The sequence below is a fragment of the Atractosteus spatula genome, chromosome 8, assembly GCF_055471065.1.
Source record: "Atractosteus spatula isolate fAtrSpa1 chromosome 8, fAtrSpa1.hap1, whole genome shotgun sequence".
NCBI lineage: Eukaryota > Metazoa > Chordata > Actinopteri > Semionotiformes > Lepisosteidae > Atractosteus > Atractosteus spatula.
The window spans coordinates 23,746,700-23,762,994 of NC_142713.1; the positions used below are offsets into that span (position 1 = coordinate 23,746,700).

At 35.6% G+C, this 16,295-nt stretch overlaps 1 protein-coding gene across 1 annotated transcript in view; it reads right to left on the reverse strand.

The window, feature by feature from the left end:
* Positions 1-16,295, reverse strand: part of LOC148829304 (protein O-mannosyl-transferase TMTC2-like) — a 163,476-nt gene that overhangs the window by 74,949 nt on the left and 72,232 nt on the right. The window lies entirely within an intron of this gene.

Consider the following 16,295-nt stretch of genomic DNA (forward strand, 5'->3'; position numbering starts at 1 on the left):
ATAAAACAAATTAATAACACTGAGTCTGCTTTTTCTCCCATCAACATTACTCTGCACTGACAACACTGTGATCCTATAAAATGTAAGTACTATAAATGTTAATAGTTAAAGACATTAGAAAATGTTTGTCCAACTTAAAATAAAACCCTTTTGTGAAGCACTGACACTGATTCTTAGCTAATACAGACAGCTCTTCAAGAAAGGGCCTTAAGGCCAAGTGTTACACGGTCAAGGAATAAAAAAGGATTTCTGTTTACACTAGCAGACATTCAAACCACAGTATCTGTATTTACTGCATGCTTGACAACTCTGTGGAATTATTGTTACGTATCACTTCCTTTTTTCCAATGTAACTTAGAAAGCAAAACTAAGCAATTGCTTTCTATGTCTCTATGCATTTTAAACACGATTACATGTTAGAATAAATTCATACTCACCTACCTACCAACAAATATTGCACATATTTTTATATTAATATTGCATAAGTAGATTAAAGTATTATTTCCTTAAGACCCCTTGCTCTGTTTTACAAATGTAATGCTGCAGAATTATCGCATTTGGCAGAGCTGGGGAAGGTCTCAGTCAGGCACTTACTTTTAACAGTGATATAAAGTAGACTAAGGACTTGATCACCTCTAACTATTTTCCATTAGCTCAGAAAAGAGAGACAGAATAAGAATTTAAACAAGAAATCAAAATATATCTTGTTTATCTTGTTTAAAATCTTTAGTGGTATACTGTATAACTTGCATTGTTTTACAACAGTAAAGTGTGTATGAAACTCTGAAGCAGATTATCATTACCTAAACCACCATTTAAAATGAAACATTGCAAAAATAGTAGGAGGTCTTTCTCTTCATTTTCACTTCTTTTGGAAAGCAAACTTTTAAGAAAGTAAGGTGTAAGGTGGCCACTAAACGATTTCTTTAGAGAACTATAAGAAGAAGCAGATATAGAAAAAAGCCACCTAGGATAAAACAACCCAACAACACAAAATAAGAGAATAGTCATAAACACTTTCAATCAAAGCAGGTATTGCTTACACTACTGTGGCTGTGGCCTCATTGCTGTAAATGTAGCTAATGCACAAGTAGTTAGGAACACCAAGTTTGTTTAAAAATACATTAACTCCAATATGAAGCTGTATTCAAAATTAACTCAGAAACAGGTGTGAGAGCACAAGTGTTCAGTAACTCCACAGTGTACAGTTTATCACTCGATGACAGCAGCTATTACCAAACAAGCAGAGCATACAGGAGCCATCTGGGTACTGTGAGGCTTTACGGTAACATATCACAGAGCAAGGACATGTCAGATCTTTATGTAGCCATCAACATTCATGTTACTGACAAATACAAAGCTTTGTCTTGAAGATTTCATTCCGCAAGAAAACATGTACACCGGTTATTGCATTATGAACAGTCTGCTGCAAAGTGAAGCATAACACAAATTGGAATATCATTTTCTTGTAAATCATAGATGCATGCAACAAAAGCAAAAAATATAAACCAGTACCAGAAATGGAAAGAATATTGTTATTCAAATTGTATTATTACCAACAACTATCTGAAGGATTCAGTACCAGTAGATGACAGATCCACAGTTTATCTGTTATTAAATAATCTAAATTAAAAACCAAATTGTTCAAGGCTTATTGTTGAAAGAGTAATAATTTATGTTTCAGTTTACTGTGTTTCTTACCTGCTCCGTATTTTGCTTGCTTATCAAAGATGAAGTGATCTAGTGATGTACAAAACAAGCATATCACTGCTGTGGCAGATTCATGAATTTCCTATTTTTGAATGAACAGTAGCAAAGCAAATAACATAAGCAGAAACAAAACAAAGCCATCCATCTGCAACAATTAAGAAGCTACTAAGAAAAATAAGGTAGTTGAAACCTAAAAAACCTTGACTTACTTTACCTTTATATTTTTTAAATAAATGAAATCATCAGTGGCTCATCTATTAAAGTGCTCATTCAAAGAGCAGGGTCAAGGACTGTAGCACAAATGTCACCTTTCTGGACCAGAACCTTATCACCAGTTAGCAGTAACTACTGTAGGTATCCAAAAGCAGTAGTGAAGAATTGATACAGCACTGTACCATAGATATAAGTGTTCCAAAACTGGAAATTCCAGATTTGGTGGTAGTATAAATCATGAATTTTTTTCCAAATAAAAATGTTATGTTATTGTTATATTCTTGTGCTTCTCTGTATAAATTCAAATGTACAGCTCAGTTAAGGTGTACTAGAGGGCATGTGTGAAAGTGAAAGATAAATAACATATCTTTATTAATTTGCTTTTATCTCATATTTTATATGACTCCAAGAACTGGTAAAGATGTGAAGAATGTAAACTGTGTTGGTATGTTCTGTATCTCTGTGTTTTTTTTTCACTTTGTCACTTTCTTTTGTTTTTAAAATAAATATCTGATCAAAACAAACTGATACTGCACAACACTGAGAATGGCCAGTGAGCAGAACATAATGTGAACACAATGGAATCAAGTCTAAAGCCCTTGTTACACCAACCAACCCCTGTCAGACTGGGGCACTTCTAAAACAAATGGTTAAGGGTCAGATTGCTTCTACAGGAGAGAAGTGAGCCGAGCAATTGATGTCTCCTGTTTTGATAAATGCTGCTTGCACAGTTGTGGGTAACTAGCTATATCCAATACAAAACTGTGGAGACAACATATGCTGCATATATTTTTCATGGCACTGGATCAGCTTATCACAGTTTTAGTCTTTTGATCCATTACATTTCTTTTTAGTTTCTGTTTTTCTCACTAACAATAATACGGAGGCCTTGTACATTTACAGTCATATTTCTGACAATGGAGCTAACTTTCATCTGTGTGGTCAGTCATGAACAAATTAAAATATAATTTATTGTAATCACCTAAAATAGATTAATCCAATGATCTTTACTCTTGCATTACCAATTAAAGAAAGTTTTAGTCTAAGACTGCCATGTATTAATACTGTAAAATGCTTATGCATTAATCTTTAATAACTTTTTTGTGCATCAGAAAAATACTGAACTCATTCAAGTAGACTAAGCCAAGTTTATGAATTTTCATTTCAATTTAACACCATCTTATCAGAATCTGGGAACGAAAGCCAAACCAAAACAGGAAACCCAGTGCTTTTGATATGTTTATAGCAGTTGTTTCCCACAAGCATAAGCCAAAAATGACTTTGCAACAGTTATCCACTACTCACAAAAAGAGTTATCTGGAGCAAAACACATAATTTGGTGATACATTCACATAGACTATTATTGTGCACACAACGTTACACAAATGAGTACACAAATATTGAGTACAGAAGCACAGAAGATAATATACAGTCCTATGCCACACACAGGTTATACTGTATATTAAATGATCCATGAAAAACGAGCTGAAAATAAACTGAGCATCAAAACAAACATTTCATTATTTTTCTCTTTGTTCAAAAAAGAGACATAAACCTGTGACTGGAGATCCACAGCGTTTAAAACTAAAGTCTTTTTGTTTGGAATGTCATGTCAACTTACAGTATGTGTGAAAGAACTATACCCGTGCCAGGAGCATGTTGTGGTATGGCAGGCATGACACATTTTTTTTTTCAAAAGAAGAGGCCAAGACGCACAGAAAACTGTAATACCCCCACAGTGGTAAAAACAACCTGAACATAAATATACTGAAGCGTAGATCTATCATCTGAACTGAGCAATAAAAAGTTAAGTAACTGTTGATGTCCCTTAACTGTCTGTTATCAAGCACAAACTACTTTGGGAAGTAGAAGAAAATCATATCAAAATCTCCAGAATTTGGCTTATCATATCTGACAGAATAGTTTTATACCTGCTCCAGTTTATGAATCTGATAAGATGAACTGCATTGTCTTGAAAACCTGTTGTATTTATTACACAGTTTACACTGACAAAACACAGCAAAAGATATTTAGAGTAGAGTAAGGATTTACATTACAGGTCTCAAATAACAGAAGGGAAAATTATATATATTATAAAAATAGGCTATGTATCCCTAGTGGCTTAACGCGCAATAAAACTTGCCTGGGTGCCGATAAATAGTCAGAGCTCAGACAATGTAGAGTGGGTATTGATCCTTCTGGTTTCTCGGAGCACAGCAGCTCCTGTGACATCCTCTCTACCAGCTGATTTGCAGTGACATCACAGTGCCTTCAATTGGCACTAATTCTTATAAGGGAATAACATGAGACAAAAAATGAATGACTACTGTAACAGAGCAGTTGACATGAGGGAGAATGGTTGGTTGAGACATTTAGAGAACCTTGCAAGAGTTAAGCAGTTGTTTAAAAGGGTTAAATGGAGAGACTGGCGCAAATGTGTGCATGGAGGTCAAGTACACACCTTTGCCCATGGAGCTGCACAGAGCATTGTTACATATGGCATGTGAACAGCACATCACCCTGCAGCTATTGCTCATTATGTGGTCTCTTTAAATAGGCTGAGACAGAAGGAGAAGATCACACACAGAGAAACACAAACAGAGTGAGATCACCCATTTTAACATCAGTCTCTGGTTAGATCTTGCAGCTGAAATTGAACAGGTGTCTGTAAGTTACTGAAGGTTAGCCAGATAAAGGTTCATGTACCACCAGGAGAACAGTCTTGGAGGAGTTGGTTGGCTCCAATATGGAAAGGGAAGACTGGGGAAGGTGGAATCTTTCCCTGCGGTTAGTAATCAGTAGAAGCTCTGGGCTGGAAGCCTTCTTAACTGCTACTAGGTTACACTGCTGCTACTCGCGGTCAATCTAGTTAAGGTTAAGTATGGTTATTCCTGGTTAAAGGTTAGGTTACGATTGAGAGACACAGGCAGGGTGAGTTTTCTCTTCCTTAAAAGGGACTGTTTCAGTTCACAAATCCCAAAAGGGATTTGGATTGTAAGGGCAGTTTTCTCTTCCTTAAAAGGGACTGTTTCAGTTTACAAATCCCAAAAGGGATTTGGATTGTAAGGGCTTCCAGACCCCATGGTGACTGTGGAAGGGAACACTTCAACTACTGTACAGTATATGTGTAGAGGCAGTTGTGGAGGTTCTCTTGAGTGTACACCCATGGGCTGCATGTGCAGGAACCATGCAATGTCTAAACCCTCGTACAGCATGGAAGTGGTTTCTGGGAGCACTTCTGGTGTTCGGTCACCTGAAGACAAAAGCAGGTGGTGAGAGTGAGGGGAAAGGTGGTTATCAATATTTCCGGAGGGGGGTTACAGTAAAGAAGAAATCCTGGTTAAATACTGTAGTAGAGAGAAAACACCTGGTTGTTATAACTTACCAAGTGATGAGTTATAGAATTTGCTATACGATACTGATTGCATGATTTGCTGTTCCAGGCTAATGGTTATCTGATGGTTTCTGCTGAAGGTTATTGTGGAGGGTGTGTTATTTGTTGGTGTGTGATCATATTTAAAGGTTTTGGTTATGATCTCTGTACTCTGTTCTAAAATCTTACGGTTTACAGGTTATGGGTGATGGTTTTGAATTAGGTTTCAGAATACAAATTCGCGCAAGACCCTGGGAAGCTCAGGTCTATGTTCTTGGAGTTACAGTAGCATGCTTTGTGATGTGGATTAGAAACTTTGAGTGACGGTCTCCCTGGAGCAGCAAAACAACAGGCCTGAAGAAAAAAAGGCCCAGACACACAGATCAGCAAAAACGCCACAATGTAAATTGGCGTAGATGGGCAGCCGCAAATCACAGGCTGTAAGTGGCCAATGAAAAGGTTGCCATGGTGCCCACAACAGTGAAAAGTGAGGACATGGCTAAGGTTCCCTACAGACCCTCATTGTCATATAGGAGTCATTGCCAGAAAGCCGAGTCTTGAGCCAACAAATTACAAATTGTAAGGATATGTGATAAAAAATCATTGCTCATTACAGGTCATATAAAAAGGTTGTGCACATAGAGATTTGTACTGTATAGTATCATTCTATGACTACAATAACAATATAAAGATTCCACTGATACTAATCTAATAAGTCTAAAAAAGGTTGGTATATAACAAAGAAACCTGGTATGCATTAAGTTGCATTTTGACACAGATTTTCTTTTGATAATACCTCCCTCAAAACAAAAGATATCAAATCACCTCAGTGCCACATGGCATTTTCACAGAAATAAAGTTCAATTATTTAGTATCTGTACTTTAAAGCTGCTGCGCCGATGCTTAGTATTTATTAACACAATACCTTTGCAATCTTTGAGAAATCGCACACAACAGCAATACACTGTAAACAGAAAACTATGTATCCTTCATAAAACAGCAGGACTTCATGGCAAGTTTTACACACGTACAGTAATTAGCTCATACTGTCAATCCCCATGTTGAAAACTTTATTTCATGGTGTCTGAGGAATTGACATAACTTTGTTTCATGTACAGTAAGTCATGAATTATCTGCAAGTATTACATTCTATGTTAAGATAGTTCAGTGAGAAATTTTCATTCACATTTGCGCTGTCAGATTCTTACAAAATTACTGTATTTCAGATTCTCTCTCTGTCATTATATATCTTTAGATCAGAATGCTTATTTTGTTTTTCTTTCCACCTCTAAAGGGCTCGTGGTGGAGACCTGTTCTTTTTCTGGCTGCTGTCACTATGGCAATGGTTGAGTTTTTTCCAGTTTAACGTAATCTGAAATCACCTACAGTACATAAGACAAACCTCTTTTACTGAGTTTTTAAAAGAACCGTGTAATTTTCACTCATGAACTTGAATGCTATTGCAGAATGGTGTTTTAATATTTACATTAACTACTTTGCCATGTTTCCTCCTGCTTTCTGCATTTTTCACAACCTTTTTTTATTATGTACATAATTTACAAAATATTAACTAGAGATGTGTCCTTATAATTTCTGCAGCATTGCCATCGATAGCCTTTTGTACTTATTCTGCCAACGAGAACCATATATACAATTAAATAACACCTGATTTATAACCCCTGGTAAATTAGAGTTAATCATTTAATTATAGCCAAAGTATTTTTAAAAGGGATAAATCCTGTACCGATAAGGAAAATACTTGGTATGGATATGCAGAATTCTGGCATGTTTTTAGTTGAACTGAGCGAAGAAAGCAATCACCTGTTTAAAAAGCAACATAAACCAGTTATAAATTTATTTGCAAATACATGGTTCTTTCTAAACATATATGAAAATGGCACACAATATTGTTCCCTTCCATGCTGTTTGTCATAAAAACCAATTAAAATGCTCATATAAACATTGTAAACTAAAAAAATATTAGCAAGTATTTTTGCTATAAATCCAAATGTCTATTTTTTATTGTTTATATACAGTATATATAGTCTGTTTTTTATATATAGTTTCCTGAGGATGAATGTTAACACCATGACACTGTTAAACATAGAAATGCAAGACTAAAATGTAAATGTATATTGTGGGACTGTGGGACTGAGAAGAACCATGTTTTCTAACACTGACAAGTGAGAGATTAAATACCACACTTGCTTTAAATGCAATGTAAATAGAATCTTAGAGTCAAAGCTTTATTTTATGTTCTAATAAACATATTTATTGAAAAAATAATATGAATGTAATAATTGATTACAATGGATAAGACATTATTCTTCAAGAAACAAAATTAGAGAACAATTTGAAACCGTGAAATCTGTTTAATGAGCTCTTTTTTTCCCCAAAGTTCTACAAATAGCTAGAGAGGAGAAATATCTTCCTTTTTCATTAAAAAAATATATATTGGCAAGTGTCCCCATTTTGTTGTCCAATATTTACTTCATTACACTAAAAACAAAACAGTTTGGTTTTGTGACTGTTATGGAAAAAGTCTGCAAAAGCCAAATGCTCAGCTGGGATAAACATTTTATTGCAAATCATTAAACAGAAAACATCTTTTAGCTCATATTTTAAGCAGTAGTATGCCTGCCAAGATAGGTGTGTTAATTGTATGTGACTTCAGGATTTGTTATTGAGAATTAGCCTATTAACCTGAACCACACAGAAAATTACCCCATAAACCTCGTTTTAAGTCACAATAAACTCCCTGGAATTTTAGTGCACAAACTTACAAGCACTTGGCAATCTTGTATAAAGATAAAGCATTTTGCTGGGGATGGCCTGTATACTTGTTTAAAACTTCACAGATATATATTGTAAATTCAGCTCATACAGAAAAAAACTACATCCAAATTAAATCATGGTTTTAAGATAAACTCAAGTGTATATTGTTCTGCTAATTTTTGCATAAAGTATTTGGTCTATGCTGCTTTTTGAAGATAAGCTGTTTTACTCAATGCAATATTTATAATGTTAGATCTTTAACATAATAAATATTTCTATCAGCAATTAATATTAAGCTATGGTTCTGTCCTGATTATGGATTAATCAGTTTAATTTATTACACACATCAAGACGTAAATCTGTATTTGTCATCATGGTTTCTTATGGAGCACATTGCTATGCAAGGACATCAAAGTTAGCTGAACACAAAGAGCCAGTTTTAATAAAGAGCTGTAGTTGTGTAACTTGGGTTAACAATAATTGCTTACACTCATATAGTGCTTTACAGATAATGGGGATCCCCTCCACCACCACCAATGTGCAGCATCCACCTGGATTATGCGACAGCAGCCATAGTGCACGAGTACACTCACCAGGAGGAGGAGAACAGTGTGATGAAGCCAGTTAATGGCTGGGTATTATTAGGAGGCCATGATTGGTAAAGCCAAGGAGAAATTTGGCCAGGATGCCGGGGTAACACCCCTACTCTTTTCGAGAAACGTCCAGGGATTTTTAATGACCACAGGGTCTAGACTTCGGTTTTACATCCGAAGGACAGCATCTTTTTTACAGTATAGTGTCCCCGTCACTGTATTGGGGCATTAGGACCCACACAGACCGCAGGGTGAGCGCCCCCTACTGGCCCCACTAACACCTATTCTAGCAGCAACCTCAGTTTTTCCCAGGAGGTCTCCCATCCAGGTACTGACCAGGCTCACACCTGCTGAGCTTCAGTGGGTTGCCAGTTGTGAGTTGCAGGGTAATATGGGTATTTAATGTAGATATCAATTAATTTGAGAGTGCCTTGAAGAAAAATGTAGATGGAATCCAATTTTAAAGATTACAACGTGTTAGCACAAATCTTTACTGAACTCAACTCAACTCCAGTTAAAGTGAAATTGTAAAAATTAAATACCTACCTTCAAGAGTAGTCTTTGACTATGTTATGGCTGCTTTACATATTTATTTAAGTGTGTTATATTAAAAAAATCCACCCTCGTTTTTTAAAACAGATATTTCAAATTAGCAGAAGCATTAATCTAGTATTACAAAAGAATGACTAGGGAAAAGAAAATGCACATAAATGTGTTGGGGTACCAAAGTTAATTGGAAACAGTTCTGTGGCTTTGATTGTCAAATTCTCCTGTCTGTCGAAACTGGCACTACAGCATTAGACAGCTCTTTCTGGACTGTTACAAAAATCCTCTAATAACAGATCTGGTAGCAGAAGCTGCCAAAAGTTGCTGGACTGGAGCTACTAGTTAACCCACTACTGCTCGGAATGTGTTGAACTAGTGTATTAACACAGTCAAATTTAAAGCCAACTAATTCACGATCAGAGTTGACACTGAAGCCCCCAGGCAACAGAAATATAAACTTTATTATTTTTTTTAAAAACTGCTCCCTATTGGTATTTAGCAGATCATGAGGAGAATGTCACATGTATGAGAAGCCTCTTAAATACAGACTCTTGTTCTGCATCTGTTTTAAATCCAACAATGCGTGCAGGATTTTTTCACCACAGTTCCTGACTTGTCACTGAAATCAGTATCAACTCACCAGCTGAGGACTTTCTTTTTTAAGGATGTTTGCTCATTGGATGATTTATGGCCCTGACCACTGAAAGAGCTTTTCTGTTTGTAAAATCTCAGTCAAAAAAAAACCTTCAGCTTTCACCATGAGCCTATATTATATTCTCCTAGAATGATAAAGACAGATTCACAGTCTTCAACCTTCAGCTTTTCCCTGCTTTAACTTTGTGCTTTACTGGAATTCTGTAATACAGAATCCAAGAAGTAGGGGAGAGCTCAGTTGTGTTTCCCTCAACAGATATTTCCATATCCCTGCTATAGCACCACATTAAACAAAAAATATTTAAAGATACTAAGGTATTCATCCAATTGCCTGTAAGTTTTAAATATGACACTGCATTTTAAAATTTCATACACAATCTAATACTGAAGAGTATGGCTGACAAAGGAACGGTTAAGTAAATATAAAAGAATTGTTCTCCACTGGACATCTACATTTTCAGAAATCAATTCAATCAAACACTTGTAGTTGAGACTCAACAAGACAGTTCACAATAAAAAAGTCTGAAGAATATAGTGGATTTCTGCTTGAAGGAATGGTCAAAAACGCCCCCTCAGAAGTGTTAATACCAGAGAGCTCTCCACGGGAAGAGTTTTGTCAGAGTAATCCCTCCTGAAAGAGGCTTTGCAAAATATTAACTACACGGATGTGAAAAATTTAAAATGAAACACTACAGTATTTATTCCTAATTTATTGTCTAAAAAATCTGACATAAAAGAATAATTATAGGAGAAAGGGTGTCAATATGACAAGTTACAAAGGGATACTATTTAAAAAAAATAATATTTAAGATGATTTTAATATCTGTGTTGTAGGTTCTGTAATAACGTAAAGTAAAAGTTAAAGTAATAGGTACTGTTGGTGTCATGCTTAATACAAATATACATAAACAATTAATATTATGTCTAGAGGCATTGGTTCTAGAAATGAAAAAAGTCACTAGTGACAAAATACAAGTGAATTCATCCACATGAATGTGATTTGAGTGATATGAGGATGCACAGTCTTCATTGTAAAAATGGGCACAGCTACCAAAGCAACTTAAATAAAAAAGAAAACGTAACTTATGTCACTGTAAAGGACAGCAAAAATATGCAGCATTACTTCCCAGTTAAAATCCTATGAATGAAAAATGTCAGGTCAGCAGCAGGCTTTTACCACTGCATCTTAACATTGCTGTAGCTACACTGTACATTTCTCAATAACAGGCTTTACAAACCATGCTCTGAACAAGCAATTATAAAACGTACTTGCTGTCAATGCAGACTGTATCAGAAAACACCAAATGTAAAAACTAGGAGAAGCTACTGTTTCTGACTGAAAGAAAACATTTGCACCAGAATACCAGTAAAATAATCTGCCTCAAAAAAAGACTTAGAATAGAACAATGTTTATCATTCAGTAGTAATTAAATGATAAAAATGTCCAGCACTGAATAAATGACTTTTTTATTAACCATTCTGTCTTAAATCAGAGCAAGAGGCACACTGCAGGTCAGCTGAAACTGAAAGTGTGAGGTGGTTTGTATGGTATTTGCTTCAGCTACTGCAGAGTGAAACATGCATAGAGCAGCAGTGCCTCAAGCTGAAGTTTCTGAAAGGAGAGGCAGGCCCCATAAAGCTGTCAGGCAAAACCACAAATAGGCCAAAGGCAAAAACCTGCTTCTTGAGTAGCTGTGAAGAACATAAATAAAGGTGCTGACCAGACCATCTGAATAAAACTGTACTGACACTAAACTAATCATCATAAGGGGTTTAAAATCATTATTGATTTTCTATGAACATGCATTTAAGGCAGATTCAGTTTTTTCTTTTTTATGTTTTGCATATTTAAATTAAGATAGCTGCCATTAATAAAACAGTACAGAGTAAAATAAAAATAAACAAAGAGTTTTACCATCAAACCTGTTTTTTTTCCTCCACTGCCCAACATAATAGAATTATTTCCTAACAGCAATAGCTTTTCAAATGAATAGAAAACACATTAAACTTTATTTATGGTTCTATTTCCATCTGTGTGCCAATCTGATTTGGCAGAGAACTAGCACGATAATCCCAGTACATCTGTATGCATATAGGAAAAAAGACAAAAGGGTGAAGACTGTATCAGTAAACATTTCATATCTTACTATGAACCCTTACTAATCCCTGGAGGAATTCATTCACTGAAATGAATGCATGCTGGCTCTTGTGGCATATTCTACATAAACAATATGATAAATACACAACTAAAAATGTTGATACATATTTACTTGTAACAATCCTTGATTAAAGCTATTTGGCTTAGTGTATCCATGTAGCAGATGTCAAAAATAGTTTTTTGACAGGAATAAGCCAAGACTAATATAAAAATGTCTTCCAGCTTTACACTGATGACAAAGAATGCTTAATGAGACACAACAATCATAAACAGCCCTTAGTTTATGTGTGCATTAGAGTTCCAGACAATCCCTATCAGGGATATGGCATCTTAAGGCTGCGCCATACTGAAAACAATTAAACCATGTGTAGCCATGACAGGCTGTACTTTCATATACCTTCCCAAAAGGATAAAATAGAAAAAGAATACAAACATATTAAAAATTCACACAGTAGTTATACAATGGAAAAGTATCATACTAACAATAGTTATACATACACGTGCAGTTGATATTAATCATCTCTATTTTGCCCACCACTATGCAAGAATGCACATTTACGTGCCTTGTGATGCACTGGATTAATGTATAGTCTTGTGATTGCTAGGTTACCATGATCCTCTAAGGATAAAACAGGTGTTAAAGTGCATAAAAGGAAAGATCTTGGAACAAAAATGAAAATGTGATCATCAAACATATAACTACTGCTTGAAAAGCTATACCAGTTTCTGCTTGCAGGTATCAAAGTGCCATACAGCTGAGCCACCCAACCCCTCAAAAGAGTGGCTGATTCTTTTGTAATTGAGCATAGTGTCATCAGTTTATGATTAATGATTCTGGAAGAGTTAATGAAGGAGTCACTAGAGACTATTTCATTTATTAGTTTGTGGGTATTGCACAATCCTGTGCTAAAATACTGTTGGCAAGAACAATGTTGGATCATACCTGTTTAGAGACATATCAATAAAGGCATGCCTATAGAAATGCTGATATCTACATCTGTAATAGCCTTCTTTGTAGACACATCCCAAAGCTGTTACGATTAAGCTAAAATGTCTTTCAAAGAATCTTCCAAAGACTAAATCAAAGAGAACAAACAGTAAACATAAGTAACAAAATCTTTATTATTATTTAAAACCTAACAAAATTTAAAACCTAACAAAAGAAAGAAAATACACGAAAACTAAAATGACAGCACAATGTTGAGCGTAAATTAAAAGTAACGTATCTCATGTAAAAAATGATTTTTTTAATAGTGGATTTTACATTTCTGAAGTCAAAAAGGAAATGTTATAATTTAGCATTTGGTACAGCTTTCCTTTAGCAACTTGGTAATTTATCTACTGTATAATCACAAACTAATTAGCATCACTTCCCATTTTATACCTACAGTAAGTAAAGTATGCGGACGTTTATTCTGGGTGGAATCACCCAGACATGCTAATTAGACCGCTCTCATTATAGTTATTTTTTTAGCTTTGTGCTAATCTTAAACTCATGTGATGAGTGCAGCCCTTTTCTGCCCCTGCCAGGATTGAATCACAGTTGCAGGAGAGTCAGAGCACAATGTCATAATCTCTAGACGATGGCACACTCCACTCAACCAAAGCACCAGGTCTTCTGCTGCAGGAGAATTCAAGGGGCCGATTTCATTTCAGCCACATGCTCAGTACCACTGAGCCCTGTTACAAACTCCTTCGTTTCTGCAGCAACCTTAGCGACAGACAGTCGATCAGCCAGTTCGATCTGAATGACAGCACCAATGTGACTTGTGCATCTAGGCTCTAACACTGTCAGGATTTGAACATGGTTAATCACAAGCACAGAGCAAACCGAGCATCACACCACCTAGACAGTAACAAACTCTACTATGGGGGCGGGGGGGGTGTCATTTACTTTTGTAACAGTGGTCTGTGCCACCGAATTCTCATTACACTTACTGTACTGTATAAAGCTTTGTGATATACATAGCTATTTACAGTACATACTGTAGCATATAAACTGTGTTTTTTCAATACTGTACATACACTGTACAGTATTTTGTAAGACTATGCCGACTCTTCAATATTAAAACACAAGAGAAGCTACAATTCTCATGCATATCCAAAGCTTCAGCTTTGAACTTTATTAATATAACTCGCCAGTGCATGCTGATTATGCTCTATGTCATACTCCCCTGCACACTTCTTTTGCGAAAAAGATACAAAAAACATTCACAGTCCTTTTATATCAGCTCTAAAGATATGTTTAACTGGAAAAGCTACAATGTATTCTGTGACACCCCTGGCAAAAATGTCCCTGAAGCATGACTTAAAATATGTACAGGTGTCTCACATCATTTAATTATGTATGGTTTGTAGTGAGTGCAATGCTACTGTAATTCATGGTTCATGGTAACCTGAAATAAATAGGTCTACTTTAACTACAGTCATCTGTGGTAATCAAAAGCAACCTATAGATGGGATCATGCATTCAAACTGTATTTATTTGCTGTTATCCAAAGTCGGCTGTATAAAAACATAAGCCAGTAAAGTTACATTCCAAATTGAAAAGTAGAATTAAGAAACTATGTTTTGACTGTTGAGTCTTCTCCGGTGGTGAGGGTGAGAACGTAAGGTAATGTGAAATGTAAAGTTACTCTATTACTCTCATTTTATTCCGATTCTACTTTTCGGCGTGGACTTTACTTGCACCTTTGCTGCCATCACATACTGATGCAGCTCCCCAATCAAACTTGTATAACACAATTACAGTACAGGACATAAACTTTAAAAATAGTATGTTCGTACAAGTAACATAACAATAAAGTATAATTAAGTAAAATAATGCTCTTAAAGCTAATTTCAAATGTTAAAATACTTTAGTCTTGAAAAGAGAAGAGTTTAAAGAGAATTTAAGTAATCAGTTCCTTTGTGGATTTAGAGAACTCTATTGAGATGCTATTCTCAAGAATCAACAGTGGAAAAGAATGAGAGAACATAAATGGACAGAAAGGTCAAGGGCAGTTAGAACTATGAAATAGCACTTTTTATATAAAGGGCTGCAGGAACCTAGAACATCTTAACTAGGCCTGTTATCAAATAGAAAAGCTGCCTTCAAAGGGCAGCTGCAGTCTTGCTTTGAAATATATACACATAAATCTACTCAAGCTTGTAATATTAATGAAGGAGCATGAACAAATGTGTGTCATTTACGTTTTTCCAAAATTAATTAATTTTAATCTCACCTCCAGCAAACAGGTAAACCAGCCTTTTCACATTTGTGAAGATAGCAGGGACTAATGGAAAGGTCAGTCTGTGAGACAGAATTCCAATTATGTGCTTTAAATCTACAAATCAAATCTGCCAACAGTAATACCTACTCCACACCCTCCTCCTGAAATCCACCGCCTTTCACCCGAGAAGAGAATGACAGCCTATTAAAAGCACTGTCTGCCATTATCAATGGCTGGGCAATACTCCAGAGGACAAAACTGCAGAAAAGGCTTATATCATGGCAGTAGTATGATCGAATCTGACAGCCAGAGGCTTATATTTTCACAATGAGATGTGCACAGCAACTGATTGGTTAAGTCCTCTTTGTCCAGTTTTTTGCAGAAGTGTTCAGTGTTCACTGGGCAAAAACTGAACGGAAATGGAATTTTGGGATTTCATTGTACTTTTGTACATTTTCACAGCCGTGTGTCTTTTTGTCCCTAAAATGGATGCATCCAAAGCTTACTTCATGTACTGTAAGTAACATGAAAAATTAAAAATGTATTTATACTAATGAATGCTATAGAATAAACTATTCTAACTAATTCTCTTCACTTAAAAACTATCCTGAGTCAACCAAAATGAAAACCACAGGAAAAGTGAACGGAAGACATTCCTTTAAGATTTCCCTCTCATTGAAAAGTACTTTCTGTGTACAGTGGTTTCAATCCTGAAGTGAAGACATTCTTAATCACAAATAAGCTTTCTGCTTTCTACACTGTCCAAGATGATGGATTTCTTTGCTCATCTTACTTTATGTTAAATCAAAGGTAAAACAGTCTACTGTAGGATATGGGATGAAAGGCTAATTTATCTTAATGAAGACCTTTCAATACAGACGTCAACTATCTTTTATTGTTTCTCACAGCAGATGGCCCTAACCTGATGAAAGAATGATAAGATGAAGAAATGCATTTTACAGAGTGCTTTTAGCATGCAGCTAAAGATAAATTACAGTGCTGAAAGCTGAAGAATGGTGATTTTAGTAGACACAAGGAGTCAATATACTATATCAGTATAT